Here is an 18,473-nt window from a genome sequence, read left to right on the forward strand (position 1 = left end):
TGGGCACGGTGTCTCACACCTGTAATCCCAGCACTTTGAGAGGCTGAGGTAGGAGAGTCGCTCGAGCCCAGGAATTTGAGACCAGCCTGGGAAACATAGTGAGGTCCTGTCTCTACAAAAAATAAGCAAAATTTAGCCAGGTGTGGTGATGTGCACTTGTAGTCCCAGCTACTCAGGAGGCTGAGGCAGGAGGATCTCTTGAGTTCAAGAAGTCAAGGCTGCAGTGAGCTGTGATTGTGCCACTGCACTCCAGCCTGGACAACAAAGTGAGACCCTGTCTCTAAATAAAATATAATAATTTTTTAAAAAGCTTACATTGTGTTTTCAGAGGAGGTTTTCAGAGGCCTTTCCTATTGTAGGTAACTCGCCTCCCCTCCACGAACGAGACAGGCTGTGGCGCAGTGCTGTGGTTCAGATGCTTGTGTCGTTTGGATGTTTGTCCCCTCACACCTCTGTTGAAATTTAATCCCCATGTTGAAGGTGGGGCCTAGTGCAAAGCATTTTGGTCAGGGGGCAGATCACTCATGAATAGATTAATCCCCTTCCTGGGGGATGAGTGCGTTTTTGTTCTAGTTCCTGCAAGAGCTGTTTGTTAGGAAGAACTGGGCCCCCTCTCCTCTCCTGCTTCCTCTCTTGCCCTGTGATCTCTGCATGTGCCAGCTCCCCTCCCCCTTCCACCAGGAGTGGAAGCAGCCTGAGGCCCTCCCCAGGTGCCCAGTCTTCCAGCCAGCATCATCATGAGCAAATAAACCTTCTGCCTTTTTGAATTACCCAACTTCAGTTATTTCTTTATAGCAACAAAAAGAAACAGAGAGCCTGCCCTGTGCGGCTCTCACTCCCCAGGGTTTGGGATAGCAAGATGTAAGTTTTGGTTGGCTCCATTGGTTGAAACAGCAATTTGAAACCAGGAAAGAGTCCTGAGTCCTTTCAGACTGAAACCCTACCCATGTAAAACCTGAACTGACTCAAGCAAGGCCATCTCAGAAGCATGCTCAGCATTAATCACAGGGCTCTCGGGATATTGTTAAGATAAAAATTTGAAATTTACTTCCAGTGATTCCAGAGGAGGAAAAAGAGATGGTGCCCCTTGCCTTGTCCTGTGCTGTCCTACTCCCCCCATGCACAGACACGCTGAGCTCAGGTGCCCAGGTCAACCTTTCCTGCTACCCTGCACAAGGAACAGAGTGAATGGCAGCACATCCTGGTTGGCGTCTCCAAGACTTGCAATGTTGGGAGGGTATGCAACCACTGGATAGAGGCCAGAAATAAGTGAGCATGACAAAGACCTCGTGTATGTGTGTGTGTGTGTGTGTGTGTGTGTGTGTGTGAGAGAGAGAGAGAGAGAAAGAGAGAGAGAGAGAGAACTAGGCAGGAGTTTTAGGCAGGGTAGAAGCAGGGAACACATGGAATCACATCCTCCTTGTGGTCAGGGAGAGCAACCCATTGTTGGTGGAGTGCCTGCTATCGAGTTGGCCTGGTAACAGGCTCCCGGAGATCGTGTGATTTCACATTTATTGCACAACAAACCCATGAGGCATGCAGTGTTACCGAGTCTGAAAAAAGAAGACTGGGGGAATCAGGGCAGTTAGGTCATTTGCTCAGTGTTAAACAGCAAACACAAGGAAAAGTATGGGTTCAGACCCTGCTCTCCTGACTCTACAAAGTCATTTACATTAGAGTTAATTTCACTCGGTCTGAGGAGAACACTCTGTTCCGTTCTGTATTCCTTTCTGTTTGGTTCCTCTACTGATGCATGTGCATGCATGCACATGTGTGTGTATGTGTGTGTGTGTGTCTGTGTATGTGTTGGGTGCACAGTGTCAGAAAAAAAGAGGACAAGAAAGTAAGCGTACTATTCCTAATTATTTCTTTGTCCTGACCATAAATGCTTGGCTAGAATTCTGAAAGAACCTTTCAGTAATATATGTTGTAAGAGAGAAGTGGTGGGTCTCACATGTGTTGTGAACCTGGCTTTATACACAGCATCACTGGCATAGATGAATCCCTGGTGGCCTTCTGAGTTTTCTGAAAACTTTCATAGGTCAATACCAGGTTGATTTTCACTTAGAACTCCTGACCTCAAGTGACCTGCCCACTTTGGCCTCCCAAAGTGCTGGGATTTTAACTTAGAAGAGGCAGAAAATGGGCACAGGGGAGGCAGAAAGGGATTCAGGTGGAATAAGAGGTCTGGGCCAGGGAGTATCTCTGCAGATGGCAAGATCTGGGAGATCCAAAATGCACAGCCTCTAAAGCAGGGGCTCCTGCACACTCCTCTGACTGTCCAACCTCTGTATGTCCAGGAGGTCAGTGCAGGGTTGGTAGGGGTCAAAGAAAAGCCCCTACTGGGAGAAGACTGGATGGGGATGAGTGTGGCAGAGTGGAAAGTGCTCTGGACTGGAAGTCAGACTTGATTTGATACTCCCAGCTCTGACACCACTGCAAAGTCCCGAGCCATGACCCTGAGAAGCTCTGTGGGTCTCAATTTTCTTCATGCTAAAATAAAAAGAGTTGTCTAATAAGGGGTCAGCAAACTATGGTCTTGGGGCCAAATCCAACACCTCACCCTGTTTTTGTAAATAAACTTTGATTGGAGTTGCTCAATGTTTTACATCTTGTCTGTGGCTACTTTCATACTACGATGGCAGAGTTGGTTTTCCCAGCAGAGGCCAGACCATCCATGAAACTTAAAATATTTACTCTCTGGCCCTTTGCAGAAAATCTTTGCCGACCTCTGGCCTACATGATTTCTAGGGCCCTCCTGGTTGTGGGATCTGAGATCAGGCATTATGCCTTATCAGGCTTCACATTTCACATGCTCCAGGAGAGTGGCAGAAGGAAAGTCTGTAGATGCCCTTAGACCTAACTTGGAGGCGGCCTTGCAGACAGTTTCCACATACCCCAGCTTCCCTCATGGCCCCTCTGTTTTGGGATGCCACAGCTAAGGAACCACAGCAGCCCTCCAGTGATACAGGACAAAAGCTGGCGAGTAACTGACCCCGCTGCCTCACTCTCCATGGGACAAATCTGAGATTTGCCCAGTTGGATAAAGCCCCCTTGGCCCACCCAGAAAACTGCCCATTAGCTCCACCTTGGGGGCTTTCTTCCCTCCCCTGTCTCCCTTCCCCATTCCCTCCTTTGCTTCCTGAGTTCACCTCCCCATCGATTTGTCTCTGAGTGTGCTCTGGGGAAACCCCAATGAAGCCATGACATGCAGCTAATAAGCACATGTTGTGCTTGTCAGCAATCATCTGCCTGTGTTACTAACCATACTCTGCTACAACAAGCAACGTAGGAAAATTTAGCAAATTAAAAAAAAAAAAAACTTGCAACAAAGATAAAGGAATATGGTTCTAGGAGATGGGACTGAATTATAATTTTTGCTTGGTGAACTTGGGTAACATATGGACCTCAGTGCCTTTGTCTATAAAATTAGAGGGCCAGATTGCATAAGTCCCTAGATACCTACCAGTTCCAAAATGCTGTAAAATTGGATCAAGGGCATCTTGCTAATCTGTTGGCAACAAGTAAAAGCAGATATGTATTCACAATATTAACCACCGAGGTTTTTTTCTGTGATAACAGCTTATGTTTTGTCTTTTTCTAATATGACAGTGGGAGGTGAGAAGGTAATCAATATTAAGGAAGGCCCAAGCTCTGAATCACCCAGTAACCTTCACCTCTTACTTGAGCAAACCCTCCTGTTCCCTTGTTATTCCCCACCCCACTCCTCACCCCTGACCTCACCTCTCCATTCTTCTGAGCACCCAGTTGAGAAAATCATGGCTAGCATATAGCCGAAAAACAGTAGGTCTAATCCTATGTGACTTGGCTTCTGCAAGTAGGAAAGTTTGGGGAAGTCTGCCCAGAAAGTCTTAAAAAACTTGGCAATCTGGGACATTTACAAACTCTATGTTTGTCAATTGTACCCTTTATCCAAAAACTCAAGGATTTTGAGGAAACTTGTGTTCATTTAATCATAATAAATATTAAAGGTAAATATTTATTAAGCACTGATTGTGTGCCAGACACAGCTGCGAACTGGGAATACGATGGTAAGAAGGCAGTTATTGACTAAGCCATGGAGTAAATAATCTCTCAAATAAATGTCGCATTGCAAACCGTGATAATATTCTGTGGAAAGAGTCCAGGGAGGTGGGAGGTGTGTGATGGGGCCCAAGGCCAGCTGGGGAGGTGAGTGATGGGGAGGAGATGCTGGGGTTGAGATATGGAAGGAGTGGGCATTAGAGAGTTGGAGGGACCTTAGGGGTGTGAGGAACCTGAGGACAGAAAGGTGATTAGAGGAACAAAAAGTAGACCAGATGTAATCCCAGCCCTTTGGGAGGCCGAAATCGGTAGATCACAAGGTCAGGAGTTCAAGACCAGCCTGGCCAAGATGTTAAAACTCCGTCTCCACTAAAAATACAAAAATTAGCTGGGCATGGTGGCGGGTGCCTCTAGTCCCAGCTACTTGGTAGGCTGAGGCAGAGAATTGCTTGAACCCTGGAGGCAGATGTTGCAGTGAGCCAACATCGCACCACTGCATTCCAGCCTGGGCGACAGAGTGTGACTCTGTCTCTAAAAGAAAAAGAAGACCAGAGTGGCCCAGGCACATGAGGGCGAGAGAGGAGTGGGAGCTGGAGAAGCAGAGGCAGGGGAGCAACCCTCCGTTCTTTCATCTGTTCATCTGTTCGTTCGTTTGTTCGTTCATTCCTTCATTCAGAAAACATTGACTGAATTCCTGTTGCACTCTGGGCTCTCCTCCATGCTTGCAGCTATAGCAGCAAGTGAGGCAGTCTTTGCCCTCAAGCAGCTCACATTCTAGTGGAGAAGACAGAGCACAATCAGGTAAACGAACAAATACCTCATATGATTCAGGTGGAGGCGAGTACAGTGAAATACAAAACAGTAGAGGAAGGGTTGGCAGGAGGCTGGAGTGAGATGGGGAGGAGGAGAAATTTTAGAGGGAATGGTCAGGGGTTATAGAGTGGAAACCACTGTGGTGACCTGACTTGCGAAGGTTGTTTCGATTCCATGAAAAGCATGAGCAGTGCTGGCCTCCTTATCTCCTTAGTAAGCCAAGAGGGGCAGAGAGCAAGAATTCCTTACTCATTCTGGCTAATCGAAATTAACTGGGAAGTGCAAGATTTTTAAGTCCTCTGATTAAAAAAAAAATTTTTGTTCAACCTTTTAAGTTCAGGGATATGTGTGTAGGGATGTGCAGGTTTGTTACATAGGTAGGCGTGTGCCATGGTGGTTTGCTGCACAGATCAACCCATCAGCAAGGTATTAAGCCCAGCATGCATTAGCTATTTTTCCTAATGCTCTCCCTCCTCCTCACCCACCCCCAATAGGCCCCAGTGTGTGTTGTTCCCCTCCTTGTGTCCATGTGTTCTCATCATTTAGCTCCTACTTATAAATGAGAATATGCAGTGTTTGGTTTTCTGTTCCTGCATTAGCTTGCCAAGGATAATGGCTTCCAGCTCCATGCATGTGCCTGCAAAGGACATGATCTTGTTCCTTTTTATGGCTGTATAGTATTCCATGATGTATATGTACCACATTTTCTTTATCCAGTCTATCATTGATGGGCATTTAGGTTGATTCCATGTCTTTGCTATTGTGAATAGTGCTGTAGTGAACATATGCATGCATGTGTTTTTATAATAGAATGATTTATATTCCTTTGGGTATATACCCAGTAAAGGGATTGCTGGGTCAAATGGTATTTCTGCCTCTAGACTTTGAGGAATCACCACAATGTCTCCCACAATGGTTGAACTAATTTACACTTCCACCAATAGTGTAAAAGTATTCATTTTTCTCTGCAGACTTGTCAGCATCTGTTGTTTTCTGACTTTTAAATAATAGCTATTTTGACCTGCATGAGAAGGTATCGTATCTTGTTGTGGTTTTGATTTGCATTTCTCTAATTGTCACTGATGTTGAACTTTTCTTCATATATTTGTCAGCTACTTGTATGTATTCCTTTGAGAAGTGTCTGCTCATGTGCTTTGCCCACTTTTTAATGGGGTTGTTTGCTTTATTCTTGTAAATTTGTTTAAGTTCCTTGTACACTCTGGATATTAGACCCTTGCTGATGGATAGATTTCAGAAATTTTCTCCCATTCTGGGTTGCTTGTGTTCTGATGCTAGTTTCTTTTGCTGTGCAGAAGCTCTTTAGTTTACTTAGATCCCATTTGTCAAATTTGGTTTCTGTTGCAATTGCTTTTGCTGTTTTCATCATTAAATCTTTGCCCATGCCTATGTCCTGAATGGTATTGCCTAGATTTTCTTCTAGGGTTTTTATAGTTTGGGGTTTACATTTAAGTCTGTAATCCATCGTGAGTTAATTTTTGTATAAGGTGTAAGGAAGAGGTCCAGTTTCAATTTTCCGCATACGGCTAGCCAGTTCTCCCAGGACCATTTATTAATTAGGGAATCCTGGTCCCAGCACAGTGGTTCATGCTTGTAATCCCAGCACTTAGGGAGGCCAAGGTGGGTGGATCACGAGGTCAGGAGTTCAAGACCAGCCTGGCCAAGAGACCAGCATGGCCAATATGGTAAAACACCATCTCTACTAAAAATACAAAAATTAGCTGGGTGTGGTGACAGGCACCAGTAATCCCAGCTACTCGGGAGGCTAAGGCAGGAGAATTGCTTGAACTTGGGAGACAGAAGTTGCAATTAGCTGAGATCATGCCATTGCACTCCAGCCTGGGTGACAGTGAGATTCTGACTACTACTACTACTACTACCACTACTACTACTACTACTACTACTACTAATAATAATAATAATAATAGGGAATCCTTTCCCCACTGCTTGTTTTTGTCAGGTTTTTTGAAGATCAGATGGTTGTAGGTGTGCAGTCTTATTTCTGAGTTCTCTATTGGTTCCATTGGTCTATGTTTCTGTTCTTGTACCAGTACTATGCTGTTTTGGTTACTGTAGCCTTGTAGTATAGTTTGAAGTTGGGTAGTGGGATGACTCCAGCTTTGTTCTTTTTGCTTAGGATTGTCTTGGCTATTTAGGCTCTTTTTTGGTTCCGTATGAATTTTAAAATAGTTTTTTTCTAATTCTGTGAAGAATTTCAGTGGTAGTTTAATGGAATAACATTTAATATATTAATTACTTTGGGCAATATGGCCATTTTCACAATATTGATTGATCCCATCCATGAGCATAGAATATTTCTCCATTTGTTTGTGTCCTGTTTGACTTTTTTGAGCAGTGGTTTGTAGTTCTCCTTGAAGAGGTCCTTCACTTCCCTTGTTGACTATATTCCTAGGTATTTTATTCTGTTTGTAGCAATTGTGAAAGGGAGTTCATTCATGATTTGGCTCTCTGCTTGCCTTTTGTTGGTGTATAGAAATGCTAGCAATTTTTGCACACTGATTTTGTATCCTGAGACTGCTGACATTGCTTATCAGCTGAAGAAGCTTTTGGGCTAAGATGATGGAGTTTTCTAGATATAGGATTATGTCATCTGCAAACAAAGATAATTTGACTTCCTTCTTCCTATTTGAATGTGCTTTATTTCTTTCTCTTGCCTGATTGCCCTGACCAGAACTTCCAATACTACGTTCAATAGGAGTGGTGAGAGAGGGCATTCTTGTCTTGTGCCGGTTTTCAATGGGAATATTTCCAGCTTTTGCCCATTCAGTATGATGTTGACTGTGGGTTTGTCATATATGACTCTTATTATTTTGAGGTAAGTTCCTTCAATACCTAGCTTATTGAGAATTTTTAACATGAAGGGATGTTGACTTTAATGAAAAGGCCTTTTCTGCATCTATTGAGATAATCATGTGGTTTTTGTCTTTAGTTCTGTTTATGTGATGAATCATATTTATTGTTTGGCATATGTTGAACCAAACTTGCGTCCCAGGGATGAAGCCAATGTGATGGTGATCAATAAGCTTTTTGATGTGCTGCTGGATTCAGTTTGACAGTATTTTTTTGAGGATTTTTGCATCAATGTGCATCAATGATATTGGCCTGAAATTTTTGTTGTTGTATCTCTGCCAGGTTTTGGTATCATAATGATGCTGACCTTATAGAATGAGTTAGGGAGGAGTCCCTCCTTTTCAATTTTTTGGAATAGTTTCAGTAGAAATTGTACCAGCTCTTCTTTTGATCTCTGATGGAATTCAGGTATGAATCTCTGTGGTCCTGGGCTATTTTTTGTTGGTAGGCTATTTACTGCCTGAATTTCAGAACTCACTATTGGTCTGTTTGGGGATTCAATTTCTTTCTGGTTCAGTCTTGGGAGGGTGTATGTGTCCAATAATTTATATATTTCTTCTAGATTTTCTAGTTTATGTGCATAGAGGTGTTTACAGCATTCTCTGATGGTTGTTTGTATTTCTATGGGGTCAGTTGTGATATCCTCCTTATCATTTCTGATTGTGTTTATTTGATTCTTTTCTATTTTCTTCTTTATTCATCTAGCTAGAGGTCTATATATTTTATTAATTTTTCAAAACAACAGCTTCTGGATTTCATTCATTTTTTGATGGGTTTTTCATGTCTTTATCTTCTTCAGTTCAGCTCTGATCTTGGTTATTTCTTGTCTTCTGCTAGCTTTGGGGTTTGTTTGCTCTTGATTCTCTAGTTCTTTTAGTTATGATGTTAGGTTGTTAACTTGGGATCTTTCCAGCTTTTTGATGTGGGCATTTAGTGTTATAAATTTCCCTCTTAACATTGCTTTAACTGCATCCCAGAGATTCTGGTACATTATCTCTTTGTTCTCATTAGTTTCAAATAGCTTCTTGATTTCTGCCTTAATTTAGTTATTTACCCAAGAGTCATTCAGAAGCAGGTTATTCAATTCCCATATGGTTGTGTGGTTTTGAGTTAATTTCTTAATCTTGAGTTCTAATTTGATTGTGCTGTGGTCTGAAAGACTGTTATGAGTTCAGTTCTTTTGCATTTGCTGAGGAGAGTTTTACTTTCAATTATGTGATCAATTTTAGAGTAAGTGTCATGTGGTGATGAGAAGAACGTATATTCTATTGTTTTTGGATGGAGAGTTCTGTAGATATCTATCAGGTCCACTTGATCCAGAGCTGAGTTCAGGTCCTGAATATCTTTGTTAATTTTCCATCTCAGTAATCTATCTAATATTGTTGGTGAGGTGTTAAAGTCTCCTACTATTATTGTGGGAGGGAGCTCAAGTCTCTCTGTAGATCTCTAAGCACTTGTTTTATGAAACTGGGTGCTCTTGTATTGGGTGCACATATATTTAAGATAGTTAGCTCTTCTTGTTGAATTGAACCCTTTACTGTCATGGCAATGCCCTTTGTTGCGTTTTTTGATTTTTGTTGATTTAAAGTCTGGTTTGTCAGAAACTAGGATTGCAACCCTTGCTTTTTTCTGTTTTCCATTTGTTTGTTAAATTTTTTTCCATCCCTTTATTTTGAGCCTATGTGTGTCTTTGTACATGAGATGGGTATCTTGAAGACAGCATACTGATGGGTCTTGACTCTACCTAGTTTGCCATTCCATGTCTTTTAATTGGGGCATTTAGCCCATTTACATGTAGGGTTAGTATTGTTACATGTGAATTTGATCTTGTCATCATGATGCTAGCTTCTTTACATAGTTGCTTCATAGTCTCACTGGTTTGTATACTTCACTGTGTTTTTGTAGTGGCTAGTAACGATTTTTCCTTTCCACATTTAGTGCATCCTTCAGGAGCTCTTGCAAGGCAGGCCTGGTGGTGACGAATTCCCTCAGCATTTGCTTGCCTAAAAAGAACCTTATTTCTCCTTCGTTTAAGATGTTCAGTTTGGCTGAATATGAAATTCTGGGCTGGAAATCGTTTTCTTTAAGAATGTTAAATATTGGCCTTCTATCTCTTCTGGCTTGTAGGGTTTCTGCTGAGAGGTCTGTTGTTAGTCTGATGGGCTTCCCTTTGTAGGTGACCTGGCCTTTCCTTCTGACTGCCCTTAACTTTTTTTTTTCATTTCAACCTTGGAGAATCTGAAGGTTGTGTGTCCTGGGATTGATCTTCTTGTAGAGTACCTTACTGAGGTTCTCTGCATTTCCCAAATTTGAATGTTGGTCTGTCTTCTTAGATTGGGCAAGTTCTCCCGGGTGATATCCTGAAATGTGTTTTCCAACTTGGTTCCATTCTCCCTGTCTCTTTCAGGTACCCTAATCAGTTGTAGGTTCAGTCTCTTTACATAATCCCATATTTCTTGGAGACTTTGTTCGTTCTTTTTCTTTCTTTTTTCTGTATTCTTGGTTGCCTGTCTTATTTCAGAAAGATAGTCTTTAAGCTCAGAGATTCTTTCCTCTGCTTGGTCTATTCTGCTATTGATACCTGAGAAGTTCTTATGTTGTGTTTTTCAGTGCCATCAGGTAGGTTATGTTCCTCTCTAAATGGGCTATTCTGGCTATCAGTTCCTGTATTGTTTTATCATGATTCTCAGCTTCTTTGCATTTTATTACAACATGCTCCTTTAACTCAGCGAAGTATGTTATTATCCACCTTCTGTAGCCTACTTCTGTCAAGTCAGCCATCTCAGCCTCAGCTCAGTTCTGTGTCCTTGCTGGAGATGTGTTGTAGTCATTTGGAATAGAAGAGACTTTCTAGCTTTTTGGGTTTTCAGCATTTTTGCGCTGATTTTTTCTCATCTTTGTGGGCTTATCTACCTTTGATCTTTGAGGCTGCTGATCTTTGAATGAGGTTTTTGTGGGATCTCTTTTGTTAATGTTGTTGTTGTTGTTTTCTGTTTATTTGTTTTTCTTTTAACAGTCAGGCCACTGTTCTGTAGGACTGTTGCAGTTTGCTGGGGGTCCACTCCAGACCCTAGTTGCCTTGGAGTTTTTTGTACCCAGAGGTATCACCAGTGAAGTCTGCAAAATAGCAAAGATGACAGCTTGCTCCTTCCCCTGGAAACTCCATCCCAAGGGGATACTGACTTGTTGTCTGCCCAAGCGCGCCTATAGGAGGTGACTGGAGATCCCCATTGGGAGGTCTCACCCAGACAGGAGGAACAGGATTGGGGATGTACTTAAAGAAGCAGTCTGGCTGTTTTTTGGTAGAGCAGATGTGCTGCATTATGAGGAACCCTTCCTCATCCAGACCATTTGGATTCTCCAAAGCTGGCAGGCTGGAATGGCTGAGTCAACCAAACCACAGAGATTGCAGCCACTCCTGTCCCTGGGAGCTCCATTCCAGGGAGAGATAAGAGTTCTATCTGTAGAACCCTGGCTGGAGTGGCTGAAGCCTCTGCAGGGAGGTCTCACCCAGTAAGAAGGAATGGATGGGGTCCCACTTAAAGAAGCAGTCTGGCCATGACCTGGCAAGGCAGCTGTGATGCCCTGGAGGACCCTTCCTTGTCCAGACCATTTGGGTTCTCCAAAGCTGGCATGCTGGAATGGCTGAGTCTATTGAACTGCAGAGATGGTGGCCGCCTCTCCCTCTAGGAACTTGGTCCCATCTCAGGCAGACTCCAGCCTACTGCCATTGGCTAACAGAAATTCCAAGCCATGGGTCTTAACTTGTGAGGTGCCATGGAAGTGGGGCCCATGGAACAATGCTGCTTGCCTCTCTGGATTCGGCCCCCTTTCTGGGGATATGTATGGATACATCTGCCACCTTGATGGAGATCCTAGAACCGGAGTGTGTAAAACTCCTGGTTCTCTATGTGTGCCTGAGCGGCTGCTCTGCCAAGACTCCACACAGCTCTGTGTATCAGACCCAGGCCATGGTGGTGTGGGCTCATGAGGGGATCTCGTGAGGGGTTGTAAAGATCTGTGGGAGAAGTATGATTTCCCAGGTGGAGTAACACAATCATTCACTACTTCCCTTGGTGGGGCCTGGTTCCCACCCTGCTTTTCTTCATTCTCAGAGGGTCGAGTTGTATACCTAGTCACTCTCAATGTGAGAACCTGGGTATTTCAGTTAAAGGTGCTGAATTCACTCGCCCCTTTCATCTCTGTGAGTGCCACAGACTGCAGCTGCTTCTAATTGACCATCTTGGCCCCTCCGGAATTTCTGTACCAATTTTCAAATTTTTATGAATTTATTATTATTTACTTTTCAGGATTGTTTTGGTAGAGATGGGGTCTCACTATGTTGCCCAGGCTGGTCTCAAACTCCTGGGCTCAAGCAATCCCCCTGCCTCAACCTCCCAAAGTGCTGGCATTACAGGTGTGAACCACACATGGCCTGTATTTATTTTTTAATCCCAGAAAATGTAGGACCTTGGTCGAGAGAGGAAACCCCAAGGGAGTAGGCTATGGATACGGAGCTCAAAGACAGAAGTGAGTTGGAAGCATCTCTGTGCCATGTCTCTGGTTGCCCTTGGACGGAGAGATGAACTTGAGCCGCGCTCCTCAGCTGAGGCTGAGCAGACATAAGCCAGGAGATGAAGGGGCTGAGGTTGAGGCCCTGACAAGTTCAGCAGCTTCCCTGCAGCTATTCTGGGAGTGGGAGGCAGCTAGAAAAAGGCATCAGTCTCAGGGGCTGTCACAAGTGGAAGATCTAGCACCAGAGGGAAGAGAGGTTTTATGGTTCCTTTTTGGAGTCAGTTTTTCTACGGATTCAATGTTCTGTGGTGGTGTCTGTGCCTGACCATGAGCACCAACCCGCAGGTATCAACTTTAAGCCTAAGCAGTTGGGATGCCAACATCTACCTAAGCCTCTTTCTCTAGAGTCTGGTATTAGGAAAAACATTCCATGAGTCTCCGGAGAGGGCTTCTGACCCCAGTAGCTCTCCTGAAGATTTCCCTTAGTGTCTAGTTTCTAGGTTAAAGGGTGGGCTGGTGAGAGAGACAGAGACAGAGGGAGGGAGAAAGGAAAGAAAAGAGAGTATAGGGACAGACGGAGAGAGGGAGACAGGGGTGTGGGAGTGCGTATACACACACACACACACACACACACACACACACACACACACAAAACTAAAATTCACAGTCTGTCTTGGAGTTGGTTTTTTTTTTTTTTTGAGACAGAATCTCTCTCTGTTGCCCAGGCTGGCATACAATGGCATGATCTCGGCTCACTGCAACCTCCGCCTCCCAGGGTCAAGTGATTCTTATGCCTCAGCCTCCCAAGTAACAGGATTACAGGACTGCGCCATCACACCCAGCTACTTTTTGTATTTTTAGTACAGATGGGGTTTCACCATGTTGGCTGGGCTGGTCTCGAATGCCTGATCTCAAGTGATTTGCCCGCCTTGGCCTCCCAAAGTGCTGGAATTACAGGTGTGAGCCATCGTGCCCAGCCTGTCTTGGGGATTACATGGACTCAAAATAAGGCTCAACTTACAGATCAACCCCTGTGTGAGTAGAAAAAACAACCAAAGTGCTTTTTCTATTCTCTTACCCCACAGAAATCAACACAGAGGACTTCTGGGATCAAATGTGGGGGTTTCTCCCCATCAGCAAGTAAGCAATCAGCTGTGCAGTGAACACCAGCTGGGCATCCTCCAATCCAATTCACTTCTGATGCTATCTACCTGGAGAGAGTGTCAGCCCCTACTCTTGATGCCAATCACAGGCCCCAGGTTGTTTTAACCTGTGCTTGACTGACCAGGTATAAATCAGGGTTCCCACAACCCCCTCTTTGGGTCTAATTAATTTGCTAGAGTGGTTCACAGAACTTAGGGAATCACATTTACAGGTTTATAAAGGATAGTACAAAGAACACTGATGAAGAGATGCACAGGGCAAGGTGTAGGGGAAAGGCACAGATGCCTCCTGGGACACCACCCTCCAGGAACCTCCAGGTATTCAGTTACCTAAGATCTCTCAGAACTCTGACCTTTGGGGTTTTTATGGAGGCTTCATTACATAGCCATGATTGATTAAACCACTGGCCATTGGCGATCAGTTTAACCTTCAGCCTCTCTTCTCTTCCAAGAGGCTGCGGGTGGGGCTTAAACTCCCAACCCTCTAATCCTGCCTTCTTCTTTCTAGTGTCGGGCTACCCAGGGGCCCCCAGCCACCAGTTCATTGGCATACAAGAAGACATCACTCTGGGGACTCTAAGGATTTCAGAAGTTGTATGCCAGGAAACAGGGGTCAAAGAACAAAAATGTATTTTACAATAGCACATTCTGTCTGCTCTGTATTTTTATGTGATTGTTGGCAGGCAGTTCACATATACTAGATTGACCATGTGGCTTTTAAGGTAAAATATTAGTATCTTTTAAGCTATTAGCAAATTGTTTAAGGTTGTGTTCCTTTGTTCTTTTTTCTCACCATTAGAAGCCCTGCAGGTTGTTTATAGCCCTAGAATTATATAACAAGGAATGTACACAGAGACCCATGGCCAAGGTCAAATGCAACAGATACTCATGTCATAGGACAAGTCTTGGGGTGTTGTGACAATAGCCCTGGGTGCACTAGTTTGAAATCAAGATTATTTAATATCATCCAATTTTTATGCCTTTAGGAGAGAAAGGCCAATTGGCAAAATACATTTATTGGGAAAATACATGTTAGAATGGTGTCTTTGTTGAGCGTTACTAGAAAGGCTTGCTAATCGAACTGGCCTTAGGAAGAAAATGCTCTAGGATTTGGGGAATGTGGCTTCCTGGGCAAGGAGTCCTCCAGGCACATTCTCCTCTTTGTCTACCATGACCCTCATTAGGGAATACTCAGCAGGGGTTTGGACCTCCTGCTCAAATCAGGAAAGCTGGAGTGGGGGTGGGGCGGATGGGGAGGAAGGAAGCCTGGATCGGGACTCAGGAACCTTCCTTAAAGCCAGTGTTTCAGTGACAAAGTCAGACTCCTCTGCTATCCTCCTCGACCTCCCTAGTTGAGAGCCACTGGGGGTCCCACTAAGTCCCTGCCCCACTGCTTCAGGGCCCTCAGCACACAGAAGGGGGCTGGGCCCTCATGTGCCCGGCTGCTGGCAGGGCCAGCCCAGCTCCAGCCCACAGGGTATAGCTGGCTCTGGGAATGCCACCCACGCAAGGAGGGGCAGCAGCAGGGTGGTGAGCGCCCCTTCCAAAAAACCTGGCCGACTGTCCTGGGTGACCTGTGGAATAGTGGTGCCATCTGATGGCCGAGACAGGGAACAAACTGGGGACACACAGAGGGACAGCATGGACGAACAGATAAGCCCGGCAGTCCCCAGCTCGGGTCCAGCTCTGTGGCTTTGTCAGAGACCTGTGAACCACAGCAACTCCATCTTAAACAGGAGCTGGGTAAAATGAGACCTACTGGGCTGTATTCCCAGATGGTTAAGGCACTCTAAGTCACAGGATGAGATAGGAAGTCAGCACAAAATACAGGTCATAAAGTCCTTGCTGATAAAACAGGTTGCAGTAAGGAAGCCAGCTAAATCCCACCAAAATCAAGATGGCAATGAGAGTGACCTCTGGTCGTCCTCGCTGCTCCACTGCCACCAGCGCCATGACAGTTTACAGATGCCATGGCAATGTCAGGAAGTTACCATATATGGTCTAAACGGGGAAGCATGAATAATCCACCCCTCGTTTAGTATATTATCAAGAAATAACCATAAAATTGGGTGACCAGCGGCCCTCGGGGCTGCTCTGTGGGGTAGCTATTCTTTTATTCCTCTACTTTCTTAATAAACTAGCTTTCACTTTGCACTGCGGACTCCCCAGAATTCTTTCTTGCGTGAGATCCAAGAACCTGCTCTTGGGGTCTGGATTGGCATCCCTGTCCTGTAACAGATTGGCAGGTTTAACCTCAGCCCCGCAGCTCTGATGAGGCTGCTCTGAAAGCATTGGCTGCTGGGCTGGAGTCCATGGGGTGCAGTGTGGAGAAAGAGGGACATGGAATCCTCCAGAAAATATCTGAGGGGGCCCACTATCTGCTCACTTAGGTAGAGGTGGAGGGGCAAGGAGTGTTGCGGGGGCCGGTGATCAGAGAACAGAATAGAACTCTCGACCCCAGTGAATCTGCACTCCACTTGAGATTCGCTGTGAATCTGCCCTCTTGAACCTGGGCAAGCAGTTCAAGATTAATTCATGGAAAATGGCACCAAGGTGATGTCATAAATGTAGTGTGTGCTGCTGCAGCCTGACGCACCATGGGTGTTCCTGGAGAGGGGACAAGAGGATAAGCCAGCCAGGAGTGCATGGAGGAGACGTGAGCCTGGGCAGGGCCGCGTGGAGGAGAGGAGTTGGGGCCTGCACCACTGGAGTCTGGCTGAACCCTCTGAAAAAGCCAGCGGTGTTTGATAAACTTCTCTCTGGGTCTCCTGGTCTTGCTTTTTTTCCATGTATTTTCTTCCTAGCCTTAATGATTGTCACACCACCTAAGACAGGGGTGTTCAATCTTTCAACTTCCTTGGGCCACATTGGAAGAATTGTCTTGGGCTGTACATAAAATACACTAACACTAACGACAGCTGATGAACTAAAAACAAACAAACAAACAAAACCCAAAAATCTCATAATGTTTTAAGAAAATTTATGAATTTTTGTTGGGCCACATTCAAAGCCGCCCTGGGCCGCAGGCAGCCCATGGGCCGCAGGTTGGACAAGCTTACCTTAGGAAGTGATGACTTTGAAGAACATACTCAGGGGAAGCAGTTGCTCCCCGGGCCGGTCATGGCTCTGATTCCAGAGCAGCCTTGGAGAGCAGATGAGGTCTGCAGAGATGGGACTGAAGTGGGAAGTGGGGGCAGAAGGTGTTCTAAGTCAGACGACTTGAGGGGTGGCTCTGAGCCCAGAGGGCTCTGGAGCCCATGACTCAGGGAAGACAGGGCCTGTGTGGCTACAAGTGGGTGGCGTGGGAATAGGTAACTGACATCTTGAAGGCAGGGGAGGATGTCCTCCCTGTTCTGAGGCCCCTTCTCCTTTTTCCCTCCTGTCCTCCTTGCTCTCTTCCTTTTCTTTTCAAATCTTCTTTCTCCCTTTTTCTGTTGTTTGCTGTAAAATCCCTGTCTTGGCTAAGTCCTTGACTGGGGAAAAAGTAAAGTTCAAATTCCTTAAAACTAGCCAGACTTTCAAATTTTTTTGGCAACAGTTACTCCCTGCAAGAAAAATATACCAGTGTCTATCACCCGTAGGACCTTTTGGGCCATTTTGTGCAGGGTTTCCTCATAGCAGGGTATAGCCAGGGGGGCCGTGAATCTGCCTTCTTAGACCAAGCGAGCAGTTTCTTCTCAGAATGACTCTTGGCTGGGTGTGGTGGCTCATGCCAGTAATCCCAGCACTTTGGGAGGCCGAGGCAGGTGGATCATCTGAGGTCAGGAGTTCGAGACCAGCCTGGCCAACATGGCAAACCTCATCTCTATTAAAAATACAAAAATTATCAGGGCATGGTGGTGGGTGCCTATAATCCTAGCTACTTTGGAGGCTGAGGCAGGAGAATCACTTGAACCTGGGGGGCAGCGGTTACAGTGAGCTGAGATGGCACCATTTCACTCCAGCCTGGGCGAAAGAGTGAAAGTCTGTCTCAAAAAAAAAAAAAAAAGACTCTTATTGTCTTTAGAGCCACTGGATGTGGGGTCCAGGGCAGCAGGAGAGGAAGGGAGTCACCCCAAGACAGCACTTGTTCTATGATGTGGAACTCAGGGCTCTGAGGCCTTGGGGGATCAAGTCATTGAATTTGCTCAGGAAACTTCACTGCTTGAAGGAAAGTTTAGGTGGATCTTATTACAGAAGAAATAGTACTATCCTGTCATTCAGCTGTTGTATCATTGTGGATTCTGAATTTACCTAAGGCCAGCCACACCTATATGATCTGTATTCTAGAATGAGTATTGAGGCACTTGCAGATTGGCTTCAGGTATGACTCATTTCTGTCCCCTGGACAATGCTGAATAACTGTTTACGGGAAAGTATTTTTCTTCTACTGGAGCCGAATGACAGTCAAAGAGCAGAGTGACCCATCAGGAATGGTTGAATCCCATATTGCAGAGCAGGGCAGATGTTTCTTCCTCCTCAAAGGCCAACTTGATGCGATGTAGGGAAGAGACAGCGAGGGTGTGGGCTTGAACCTGGCCTCCCCCTGCTGCCTGGTGAGTGACGTCAGGCATGTGGCATCACTATCTGACCCTCACTTTTCTCATCTATAAAATGGGCTGAAAACCCCATTGGAAAGTTGAAAAGGTTCAGTTTGATAGGTAACATATGTAAAAGCTGTAAGGACAGGCTATTAAAATTCAAATTTTGACCCAGATGTGAAATATTAGATGCTCAATTGAGTGTGAGAACACATCACTCAGGAGAAATCTTTAAAATGCCAACTTGAAAACACAGACTCTGGAACCCTTTCCCCAGGATGAGAAAATAAAGGGATCAGGGGTATGTTGGGGAGAGAGAGGCAAGGATGAGGGGATTTCTGCAGTTGCCATCTGTGGGGTCCCCACTCTGCCCTCCGAAAGTCAAGGGTTGTTGGTGCTGTCTCTTTCACTCAAGATGGGCACAGTAGCTCATACCTGTAATCCCAGCACTTTGGGAGGCGTAGAAGTATTCCTGGAGGACAGAAGGTTCAGACCAGCCTGGGCAACACAGTGAGACTCAATCTCTACC

At 45.1% G+C, this 18,473-nt stretch overlaps 1 long non-coding RNA gene across 3 annotated transcripts in view; it reads left to right on the forward strand.

Annotated features, from left to right (window-relative positions):
* LOC126960790 (uncharacterized) overlaps nucleotides 1-18,473 on the forward strand; it is a 68,532-nt gene that overhangs the window by 16,998 nt on the left and 33,061 nt on the right. Inside the window, exons 3-4 of one of the 3 annotated variants that reach the window (XR_007728104.1) lie at nucleotides 13,347-13,549; nucleotides 13,933-16,066. This is a non-coding gene — a long non-coding RNA (uncharacterized LOC126960790). Of the gene's footprint in view, nucleotides 1-13,346; nucleotides 16,067-18,473 lie in introns of those variants that run through there. The other 2 variants (XR_007728105.1, XR_007728103.1) reach the window with 2 other exon arrangements.

Source organism: Macaca thibetana, chromosome 8 (assembly GCF_024542745.1).
Source record: "Macaca thibetana thibetana isolate TM-01 chromosome 8, ASM2454274v1, whole genome shotgun sequence".
Taxonomy (NCBI): domain Eukaryota; kingdom Metazoa; phylum Chordata; class Mammalia; order Primates; family Cercopithecidae; genus Macaca; species Macaca thibetana.